General features: G+C 43.5%; 1 pseudogene; it reads left to right on the plus strand.

The window, feature by feature from the left end:
* The first annotated feature begins 258 nt into the window (after positions 1-258).
* LOC103078142 (guanylate kinase pseudogene) lies at positions 259-8,975 on the plus strand (annotated as a pseudogene).
* The last annotated feature ends 1,221 nt before the right edge of the window (positions 8,976-10,196 follow it).

A 10,196-nucleotide genomic window follows, 5' to 3' on the forward strand; every position in this document is an offset into this window, starting at 1 on the left:
TCCTGGCTGGCTTCCTTCCCGGCTGAGAGAACACGTGATTTCCCGGTGCTGGAGGTGGGTTTCTCCTGGCAGGGCGCCCTTGTACAGAGTGGTTCTTCATTCCAGAGAACAACCACAGCTATGCCTTTTGCCCTTGAGCATTCTCAGACAGTTCATCATGGAGGGGCTAGGCAGTCTTTTGGAAAGGACACCCAGAGTAGTACTGTTCCAGGCAATTCATGGGCCAGGCTCAGATCCCTGCTACAAAGTGCTGACAAGATGGTAACCCTGCTGGAGCTTGTGAATGGCCTAGCGGGTACCCTTCCTTTGACCAAACTTCATACATAAAATATGGCTTGCTTCAGAACCCCTCAGAGTTTTTAACCCAGGATACTTCCCCCCGTTCTATGTGGCAAAGAGACCAGGAAAGTCATATGCTCAGTCTCCTCTGGAAAATGGGCAATGAGGGTCATGAGAATTTCCAGTTGCAGCAGGAAAACTGGCAAGCAGGCTGGGTCTCCATTGAGGCTCAGTCAGGGCAGAGTCAGTGTACAGCAAGTAGGGAAACTGGCCTTGATCCTGCAAAATACTATTTTCTCCATATAGTCTACTATTCCCCTTTCAAATTCATATATGTTGCCTGCAGGGCACTCACTTCCTTTGTAGAGCCAAGAGGTCAGTTGAAAGGACATTAAGTTTCTTTCATTCTGAGTCCTCCAGTGTCTTAAGGACAATGCATCAGACCCTTGGGCTAGAACTAAGGTCCTAGGAATGCTGGCCTTAGTCACCAGGAGTGATGTGCAGCCTGGCTCATAAGAGATGGTCTTCATGGGCTAAAGCACTTCTGGAGAAAATGACACAATGGTGCAGCAGACACCACTACAAGTGCTGGGTCTCCAGCTTCTGCTGGTCTCACAGTACTTAAAGTGCTGTTCCTTGCTTTGTTCACTTTCCCTTTCCCCTGAGTGACCATCCAGACTTTCCCAAGTTCCAACCTCCTGCCCAACCTCCATACCCCTCACTCTGAGCAGATTCCTCACCGCCTATGAATTTAACCACACCCATCCTTAACGTCAGCTACTCTCTCTTATCTCAGAGGCTGGCTGAAGTTTCCCTTCCTCTGTCAAGGCCTCCACCCATGTCCTTAACCCCCTCGTACTCACTCAGGAGACTTCCCTCCTCAGCTTTTCTCCTCTTTCCTACCTTTGCTCTCTGCTGCTCGTTCTTTCTCCTTTCCCAGTCTCTCTGAGAGTGAAACCAACTGACACTCCTTTCCTAGACTTTATCCTCCTCTATTTTGTGCCTTTCTCTCTCCTTCTGAACCAGTTCTGCTCCAATCTAGACAAGGTGGGAGGCTCAGGGAGGCCAGGAGTCAGGGTCTGGGTACCCAGATAGGGAGGGGCTGGAGTAGAGCCCCAGGACATCGAACACAAAGGGAACTGAGGGCGGCATCAGGTGAAATAGGGTGAGAACAAAAGAGATGGTCAAACACTGTTTCAATCCAAAATACACAGGGCAGAAAGGGGAAAAGTAGATGGGAGTTAAAGGATCTATGACTAGAAACAGGAAGATAGAGCCAAAAGTTGCAGGAAATTGGAAGGGAGCCAGAGCAGAGAGATTTCTCAAGGTGCAGACACCTAGTCTAGCCTCCATTTATAGGGGATCTGTGGCCTTGCCCATGGGTGGAGAGGGAGCAATTAAGGATGCCAAGCCTGTCTGGACAATTTTCCTCCTCTGTTAGTCTCCTTAAAAGGATAATCAGTGAGCACTGCTCTATTTCTTTAGTCCAACTTCACTTTAAAACTCACTGCAGGGCTTCCCTGGTGGCGCAGCGGTTGAGAGTCTGCCTGCGGATGCAGGGGACGCGGGTTCATGCCCCGGTTCGGGAAGATCCCACATGCTGCGGAGCGGCTGGGCCCGTGAGCCATAGCTGCTGAGCCTGCACGTCCGGAGCCTGTGCTCTGCAACGGGAGAGGCCACAGCAGTGAGAGGCCCGTGTACCGCAAAAAACAAACAACAAACAAAACTCTCGGGAAGCAATCACCAACGGTCTCTGCGTTGGTTCTTCTCTGAAAAACTCCCTCATGAGTTTTTCCTCCTCCTCTTCCTCCACTGCCAGTGCCAAGTTTGTTTTAGGCTCTTCTAACCACACTCACAATCATTAGGCGTTTTCTTCTACTGTTGTGGATTTTAAATAACAGTTTTGCTGTTAACTTCCAAATCTAGAACTGTGGTCCTTCTTTCTCTCCTGGTTATCAGACACACATCTGAACTGTTTGGCTCTGAGATCCCCAAAATGTTACTTGTGTGTACCTTGTTGGTCAGAAGAGTCATGTGGCAAATGGAAGAATGGAAAGGGCTGCAGGATAAGGAAAGAAAACATAATGAGTGCCTACAAACAAGCTGTCAGGTCAAGTTCTTTCTAAAAGAACAGGGATCTTAAACTTTTCTCTAAGGTGTTTACACACTCCCCAAATTCCTGTATAGGATAACTAAATTAAACTATCCTTGAGTATATGCCTGACTTTACCTCTTTCCTAACTGGGGCACCAAGAGTAGACTTGGGTCATAGAACTGTCACATCTGGGGCACTATCATGAAGGGAACTTATACTGAAAGTGGGCTTCTCTGTCCAACTGGCAAATTCTTTCGATTCTGTTAGCTTTAATTCCTCTGAAAGAGAATCTCATTGGCACAGCTCATCTTTGAATCCCAGGCCCTCCTTGAGAGGGAGTTCCTGCTTTTGCCTGGGAAGTCAGCAAAGGCCTCACAACGGCTGTGACATTTGCGATAGCCTTAAAGGATGATAGGTGCTGGGGGTAACTGTGTGTGTGCGCGCGTGTGTGTGGCAATTTCAGAATTTTGCAGCGTTATTCTAAATCTAGAGCCTTCATTCAACTGTTGTTTACTTTTTTCTTTTTCTAAATCATGAGTCACTTTTATTCTTAAAAAAACTCCACATCTGAAGGAACTAGAATGAGTCTCTCTCCCTCATTTTGGTAGGGACACTTAACAAAGTCTAGAATAATATTCTCCCATTCATTCATTCATTCATTCACTCAGTAGTCAGTGCCTGCTATAGGTTAGAGCATTTTTTACAGGTTATAAAATGCAGTTTACAGATTATTTTGTTTAAGCCTTATAACCACCCTACCTCAGTAGTTATTGTTACAAAATACATTTAATTCAGAAAACTGAGGCTCTAGGCAGTTAAGTAACTTATTCAAGATCAAATCATAAGCATAGTGGGGGAGGGGAGACTTGAATCCAGGTTGAATCTCCAAAAACTATGTACTTTCCACTACACCACACTGGGATGACTCACAAAATGGCGTGTTACATCTGATATAATTGAACTATGTATCAGTAACTTGCCATCAGTCACTACCAGCTAACATCTGACATATGTTAGCTGAACATTTTCCTAAACTGAGAGTTCAAATTATATAACCAAAATGAGTACTCTTCTAAAATAATTCTACAAGTCTGAAAAATTTTTCTAAGCAGATTAAGAAATAAATTTGCTTATTTTTAAAACAAGTATATATATATATATGGAGAGAGAGAGAGAGAGAGAGAGAGAGAGAGAGGGAGAGAGAGAGTGCTGTATAAAACCTCATGGTACGCACATTTTTGCTGTATGCGGGCCTCTCACTGCTGTGGCCTCTCCCGCTGCGGAGCACAGGCTCCGGACGCGCAGGCTCAGCAGCCATGGCTCAGAGGCCGCTCCGCAGCATGTGGGATCTTCCCGGACCGGGGCACGAACCTGTGTACCCTGCATTGGCAGGCAGACTCTCAACCACTGCACCACCAGGGAAGCCCAAAACAAGTATATTTTTAATGAGTAATAGAAAATTCTGTCTCTCTAGCATTTGTCCTTTTCTTCTTCCTTAGAAGCATATAGATAATGTTTATTAATATATAATAATGCTGCCTTCCACATTATGAACTGGTCATTTCTGCTTATGTTTGCTTTTGGTCAACTCAGCCCATTTGATTGTACGGCTAAGAAATCAGTTCAGTCCTCGTGAGTAACTTTATTTTTGCATCCCCTTTCTCTTTTGGATTGGAAAAGTAACAGATGCTTATTGTATAAAAGGCAAATCATACAGATGTCTTAGGAAGAAAAAGCCCTGGCAATCCCACCCCCAGACGTAACAGCTATTAATAATGTGGTACAGAGCCTTTCAAATTTCCTCATTCATATACCAACACATACTATATTTATACATATTTTTCCATAAATGAGATCTGCCATACATACTGTTTGGCAATTATTGTTTGTTTTTCACAAACAAACAGCTATCGTTCTTTGTCAGTATCTATAGATTGATCTCAGCTTTCAGATAGCTTTTGACAAAGGAAAACATCCGTTTCACAGAAACAGAATGAATTTCAAATGTTTTGCCAATGCCTGCCTTAATCAAAACAAAGCCTGGGTGAGAAAGTGGGGCTAAGTGCTATATACTGAAAAAAATCAGCATAGCTTAGTAGTTGTTCCTATTACACAATATGTTGTTGTAACATTCAGCCTTAAAAAAAAATTAGGCCATTACAACCACTTTTCGAATTAGCAGCCAATGGACCAGAGGTGACATGAGGAACGTTTTGGAAAATACCCTCTCATGGGGTTGCCTTCAGGTAGTGTATTGTAAGGCTCTGAGGCATTTCAACAGCTTGCCACTAGCTAGAAACATACTTCCCAGCACCTCAGCACTGATCTGTTAATGCCTCTCATTTAGTGAGAAACACAAGACAGATGAGTCAGTGTGCTGGGCAATTAACCCGTCAGGGACTTTCTTCCTGAGCCTGGGATAACAGGCAGAAAAAGGAATGTAATCCTTAATGACTAACAAAGGGCACTGCTGGAGAGATGGGAACACACACGTACAAGGCATGTGATGGGCTCTCTTTTTCCATCTGGAACTACCTGCCAGTCATCTCCTGAGCTTACACAGATTTTTGCCATAGATTGATCTTGCCTGGGAATGAGATAAGTTTTTTCCCAGCTGTCTTGGAAATGGGAACTGACATATGTGATAGACTACACTCACAGAAGGCTGTATGTCTAATATTCCAGGTCTTGGACGGTCCATAAAGAACCAAAGAAGTAGCCTAACCCCTGCCAGCATTTTATAGGACACAAAAGAGAATATATGTTCTCACGCTGAGCCATAAATATCAACATGAGTCCAGGGATTACCTGAAATTTAGCCTTCTGGAGCCCAAGTCATAGGCGTCGGAAAACTGAATTTGTTTTCTGATGCTATGTTCTTTTTCATGTTTTTACATAGCTTTGAGGCTTATCAGGGAATCCTGAGGCTGGACTTACAGGAAGCAAATGTTTTGTAATAATGTTTTATTCGTATTTTTCCAAACACTTTTTTTTCCCTTCCCTCCATATTATTTCTTTATTCCCTGAGATATTTTGCTTTGATTCCTGGTTTGGGAATCTTCATTTTTCAAATGAAAAATTTAATAGTGCAAAATATTTAGAAGCTAATTCTTCTTCCTTTCCCCTAAATCTTTGGTTTGCTGTCATTAAGACAAGATCTGACAAGCAGGCTGCTGGAAGTTTTCTACACTCTCTCAGTGTAAAACTGTGGGAGTAATAAAGTAAGTTTCGGAGGGATAAAAGGAGGACAATGGAAACTTCTAAGCTGTTTGTGAAACTGTCTTAAGTTTTCAACAATTATTCTCATTAATAATGTTTATGTTAATAATTATTAGGGTGACTAAATGTCCCAGGTTGCCCAGGATAGTCCTGGTTTATGCCCGTGGGACCAATATAATTATTAATAGCATCCCCTTTCTCTTTCAAAAGTGTTCTGGCTTGGACACTAAATTACGTGATCACTGTTAATCATATAAGACAGTATTCTGCCAGCACAATGGAAGTAGGGTCATGTAACAACTGTACACTGAACAGTATATTAATTGTATATTAAACAATGGCAGTTTTCTGTCAAAATTTAAAGTGCACATATCCTTCATCCTAGAAATTTCCCTTCTTTGAATCTATTCTATAGAAATTCTCATGTTATGAGCAGATTATATATATACAGATCATGCACACACACACACACATACACAAGAATGCTTACTGAAAATTGGAAGAGATTTAAATGTTTATCAGTAGTCTAGTTAAACACAACGGAGTCCTATGTAATTATTATAAAATAAGGTGGTAGATCTATATGTGTTGATGAGATGATGAAATATTCACAACCTATTTTTTAAAGATTTATTATTTATTTATTTTAATTTGTGGCTGCATAGGGTCTTAGTTGCGGTACGCCGGATCTTTGGTTGAGGAGCATGGGCTTCTCTCTGGTTGTGGTGCGCGGGCTTCAGAGCTCATGGGGTCTGAGTTTGCGGCACACGGGCTCTCTTGTTGAGGCACGCAGGCTTAGTTGCCCCGTGGCATGTGGGATCTCAGTTCCCTGACCAGGGATCGAACCCGCGTCCCCTGCATTGGAAGGCAGATCCTTTACCACTGGACCACCAGGGAAGTCCCTCACGACCTATTTTTAAATAAAAAGAGCAAGTTGTGGAAATATATATATGGCAGTGCTTGCTATGGCTGGCTCTGAGTAGGTTCAGATGAGGTTCTCTCATAATCTCCTCCAGTTCCCACCACCACCCCCCAAAACCAGGCCAAATCAACATCAGCCTAAACACTAACTGCTTACTATGCAAATGAAGCTTCTCTCCTAGCCTTTCCATTTAACCAGATTGCGTCCCCCTCCCCCCAAACACACACAGACACATCCTCTTCAATATACTGTGTTGGCCAGAAAGTGCCTTTGCTTTTTAAGTAAAAATAGAAGACACATTTTTCATTTTCACCAAGAAGTTTATTGAACAACGTATTCACCCTTTTGTTCCCCTATCTTCTGCCATTTTTCAGGCAATTTCATAATTCCATCTTCCAAAAACTTTTAATCTTTTTGAGCAAAGAACTGTTCCAGGTGACTTTTACAGTCTTCCGGGGAATTGAAATTTTTTCCATTAAGAGAATTTTGTAAACACCAAAATAAATGGAAATCCAAAGGTGCAATGTCTGGTGAATATGGCGGATGAATCAGAACTTCCCAGCCAAGCTGTTAACAGTTTTGCCTAGTTGTCAAAGTAACATGTGGTCTTGCATTATCCTGATGGAAAATTATGCATTTTCTTTGACTAATTCTGGAGGCTTTTCGTTGAGTGCTGCTTTCAGTTGGTCTAATTGGGAGCAGTGCTTGTTGGAATTGTTTCATTTTCCAGAAGGAGCTCATAATAGAAGACTCCCTTCCAGTCCCACTGTATACACAGCACCACATTCTTTGGAAGATGACCGGCCTTTGGTGTGGTTGGTGGTGGTTCATTTCGCTTGCCCCGTGATCTCTTCTCTTCCACATTATTGTACAGTTTCCACTTTTCATCGCCCTTCACAATTTGTTTTAAAAACGGAACGTTTTTGTTACATTTAAGTAGAGAATTGCATGAGGAAATATAGTCAAGAAGGTTTTTTTCTCTTAACTTATGTGGAACCCAAACATCAAAGCGATGAACATAACCAAGCTGGTGCAAATTATTTTCAGTGCTTGAGTTGGATGTTTTGAGTATGTCGGCTATCTCCTGCGTGGTATAATGTTGACTGTTCTCAATTAATGTCTCGATTTGATCGCTATCAACTTCAACTGGTCTACCTGACCGTGGAGCGTCATCCAGCGAGAAATCTCCGTCATGAAACTTCACAAACCACTTTTGACATGTTCGATCAGTCACAGCACCTTCTCCATACACTGCACAAATCTTTTTTACCTTTCAGTTGCGTTTTTACCTTTCTTGAAATAATAAAGCATAATATGCCGAAAATGTTTTTTCCTTCCATCTTCAATATTAAAATGGCTACACAAAAATCCAACGATTTTGATGTCTTTTTTTAAATGCTCACTGAAATGACAGCTTTCACATCTAACAAAATTGTTTCAAATGAAGTTAAAGACAGCTAAGTGCTGCTAGAGCTATCTTACTGAATAAACCGAACTAACCTTTTGGCAAACCCAATAGAAACTCTGGAGAGGCCATAATCTGCAATACAATCTTCTTGTTCTAATATGTATATTGGAAAGAGATTTGCAAAACTTTTGACGGTGATTACTTCTGGGGAGTAACTGTTATTCCCTCCTGTACTTTTAACTCATAAACATATATTTTATGTTTATAATTTTAAAAATTAGTTTAGAAGGAATACATGGGTAGTTTGCCATATAAAATTGTATATTTTAGGTGCATCTAGAGCATCTGGAAACTCTTAGAGAAAATGAGTAGGGAGCCAGACCTCTGGCATTTTTCCTGTAAATATACTTTGGAGTGGATGCGGCATATTCTATACTTATCTCCCAATTATCAGGCTAACTGAGGAAATAAAGTTGAAATGTAGCTTTTCGTTTCCAACTTTTTCACAATCATTTAAACTGGATCAGTTAAACAGACGCATTAGTTGCTTGCTCTGAATCTCTTTGGAAGTAGATTATGAAACATAACTACTGAAAAAAGAGTTAAACAAGAAACAAAAGAAAAATAAGCTGATATAAAAATCTAGGGTTAGAACTGTGTCTTTCGTTGGAATTTCATGGAGCACACCGAGGTCTCAGGGAATCTGTATGGGACCAGCAAAGCGGCCCTGAGGGCGGTGCAAGCCATGAACCGCATCTGCTTGTTGGACGTCGTCCTGCGGGGCGTGTGCAACATCGGGAAGACCGACCCGCGGCCCACCTGCATCTTCCTGTGCCTGCGGTCGCCCTCGCTGGATCGCCTGGAGCAGCGGAACACAGACACGGGGCAGAGCCTGGCCGCTGCCCGGGCCGACCTGAAACCTGGAGAGCAGCAAGGAGCCCGGCCTGTTTGACCTGATCATGGGCAACGACAGCCTGGACAAGGCCTACTGGGTCCTGAAGGATGCGCTCTCCGACGAAATGAAGAAGGCTCAAGGAACTGGCCCCTCCTGAGGAGGTCTGCCAGCTCTGTCCCCCCCCCCACACCCCCACCCCGGGGCCTGGAGCTTGGCATCCAACCCCTGCGGGCCAGGGTGGCTCTGCTCGACTCGGCTAGTGCCCTGGGGTGCAGCTGCTGCCCATCCGCCTCGCTACCCCGCTGTGGTTGTTGAAGGACCTTACCACCCCCCAACCCTCCACCCTTCTCCCCTCACCCCCTTCTCCTCACTCCCCTCAACTCCCTCCCCGCCCCCAACCCAGCTTGCCTCGTATCCATGGGATCCCCACTCCCAACTCTGTCTCCTTCCTGGCATGAGGACTTACCCACCTCTGCTCTCATCTCTGTTCTCCTATACTCTCTTATAGGGCTTAATTTATTTTATTTCTGTTTGTTTCATCATTTGCACCAATCCCCACTGCTACCCCCTAGCTGGGTTGTAGCTTCCTTCAGAGCAGGGACTGATCCATATTCAGATTTGCAGCAAAGGTGCCCGGCACAACACTCGGCACATAGTAGGTACTTATAAATCTTTGTTTAATAAATGAAACCTTGGCATAAAAACAAAACAACAAAAATTCCTCACCTCTAGCTCTACAGAAAACCCTCACAACCACTTAAAGTTCCCCCAGGGAAGGAATACTCTTGGGCAGGTACAGCCTTGTTTTGGGTTGGCTCAGTGACTGAAGTTCAGAAGTCTCTGCATTTTTTCCCCTGTTGGGTATTGGATTGAAGTGCTCTTTGTAACTGCCACATTTTGCAGTTTCCCTAACCTTTCTTCTGGGAAATTAGAGTTAGAGCTTTGGAACTAATGGGGTGAAACAGCACGCATTCTGCGTACACCTATTGTTATTGGTGGCTTAGCTGTGCACAACACTCTGGATGAGCTCGCTCAGGAGACACAGTGACTCATGTCATTTTCCCTGTAACCAGAGGTGACCTGGAGCACTCCAGGTCAGGAGGAAATTAGTTTCTCACCCTCTAGCTCTGTAGCTCCGACTATGGACGAGTCTGGGAACCATCTCAGCATCCATCAACATGACTGAATTAGTTGCTGCTCTATCTGATAGTAATGGGGATGGCGCCTGACTACAGGAAAACTTCCTTGCTTGGCTAAGAGAGGTTGTGACCTGCCTGCCCATGGATTTAATGGCAGCATGAAAATCTGCATTTGACTAAAGCTTTAGTATCCCCATTAACTAGGCAACCTCTTTTAAAACCCGTGAGTATGAAGCTAT

The sequence above is a fragment of the Lipotes vexillifer genome, unplaced genomic scaffold (assembly GCF_000442215.2).
Source record: "Lipotes vexillifer unplaced genomic scaffold, Lipotes_vexillifer_v1.1 scaffold76, whole genome shotgun sequence".
In the NCBI taxonomy this organism is placed as follows: domain Eukaryota; kingdom Metazoa; phylum Chordata; class Mammalia; order Artiodactyla; family Lipotidae; genus Lipotes; species Lipotes vexillifer.